The 1876-nt window shown below is 51.7% G+C and overlaps 1 long non-coding RNA gene across 1 annotated transcript in view; it reads left to right on the top strand.

Annotated features, from left to right (window-relative positions):
- The window catches only part of LOC113211509 (uncharacterized), a 29935-nt gene that overhangs the window by 16316 nt on the left and 11743 nt on the right, over positions 1-1876 (top strand). The window lies entirely within an intron of this gene.

Genomic DNA, 1876 nt, shown 5'->3' with positions numbered 1-1876 from the left:
GTGTTTGGTTGTCTGTTAATTTAGGAAAAGATCGGAAAATTTAAGAGTGTGTGTGACACATTTTTTTTTACGAATTTTGCCTTCTTTTGAACTGGCCATACAATGTTGTTATCACAGTGAAGTCTCCTCTACCTGGCCAGGCGAGGCTTTTGAAGGGAAAGGGGGGGGGCGTTGCGCCGGGCGTGTACCGTGTGTCTCATGTCGCATAGAAATTTGCTCCGTCGCCACTTTGAGCCCGTTGCTTATGCAAACATGACGCTGAGCGACTTGGAACGAGCCGGGAGGGGGAGGGGGAGAGGCACAGCCAAGCCCACTGTAGGCCGCAGCACAAAACGCGTACCTCCCGACCATCACATATGGATGGCCGCCGAGCTGAGAGTGGAGGTGGCGCGCTTCAATATTGCACCGATACACCGGAGAAGGGGCGGGCGGAGAAAACGCTTTGCGCGCACTCTGGGAAAATAGGCGACAAAGTGTATATTTTCGCCGTGCAAAAGTCGACTACCGTGTCAATTTACAGCAAGAAATAATTCTTGTGAATTACAAATTGTCAATTACATCGTAAAAAAAACTGGCCTGCCGGCCGGTAACGAGACAGTCCGGCTCCAAAAGCAAATTCAAAATATGCAGGCGCTAAGGCTTGTATTTTTAAGTTCAATAAGGCATCAAAATAAGACTGAAAATCTTCTTATCAAAACCGAAACGTTAATCGGCAATATCCGACAACGGCGACCTTTATCAAAACGGGACACTTTCACCTTACCCAGGAGCGCTTTTTCATGTTACGGAAAGCTGAGGTTAAAATCAAAAACAACGAAAATCAGCAAATTATGCTAGAACCACCATTCAAATTTTGCTGGATTCGTAATTTCTGCGCGCGCGAAAACAAGCACATTTCATATTTCAGAGCGCTGTGGTTCAACTTTAAAATTTGAGGCTGGGGATCACTTGTCAAGTGGACCGGCCATGTGGCGCCCGGTGCCGATTGAGCTCTAAGTGGGTAGGGGCTGGGGCGCGGGGCGCGACGCGCAACGCAGCTTGCCTCAAGAGGCTCGAGTGGGGGTCGGCTGGCCCACCATGGCCCGGCGCGAAGCAAGGGATAAGGGCGCTGTGTTTATAACACAACCAGGGCGATGACAAGGGACTGCCACCGGGCTTGGTCCGGACGGAAAACGGACGGAAAGCCTTCCCCCACAGCCTAATATTATAGCAAGACAGATCGTTATCAACGTCAATCGGCTTATCAAAACTGGAACTGGAACGTCAATCGGCTATCTTTATCAAAACTGGATAACGAGAACCGGCAATAATTATCAAAACGGGAAATTTTTACCTTCGGGTAGAGACAGACCACAAGGGACTGTCTAAAAATCTGTGAAGATATTTTTCACGGTTAGGGGGCGTGCGTGGTGAAAGTCAGAGACCGTGCCGTTCCTGAACGACCCTCCTGAGAGAGTGTAAGAGACCGCCGCTATCCCCGTAAGAGTGTCCGAGACCGCCCGCTCCTGGACGTCGCCTGGACGACGCCGTCCTGGTCCTCTCCGCGCATTCCGCCCCGATTAAACCCATGAATATTGTAATCTCTTCCGGTGAGATGCGATTAGCTCGTCGTCAAACTTTCGCTGGACGCGGCGCGGGGGTGGGTGACTTGCAAATGGCACATCACCGTCGCCAGCATCACCGCCGTCGTCATCCCCGTCATTAGGGATTCTTATTGGCGGAGCTGAGCGGAGCTGAGCGGCGCGCGGCGAGGTTTCCCCGTGAGTAGGCGCCGGCAGGCAGACCCGGGCGTGTCTAGGACGAGGTTAGAGCACCCCGTCAAGTGAGCGAACTTTATCTTACATTGCGGATGGGGTGACAGAAAATACACACGATC

This window comes from Frankliniella occidentalis, unplaced genomic scaffold (genome assembly GCF_000697945.3).
Source record: "Frankliniella occidentalis isolate FOCC.00 unplaced genomic scaffold, Focc_3.1 Scaffold26, whole genome shotgun sequence".
In the NCBI taxonomy this organism is placed as follows: domain Eukaryota; kingdom Metazoa; phylum Arthropoda; class Insecta; order Thysanoptera; family Thripidae; genus Frankliniella; species Frankliniella occidentalis.
The sequence above is the reverse complement of the archived record's forward strand: the minus strand, read 5'-3'. Positions and strand labels throughout refer to the sequence as shown.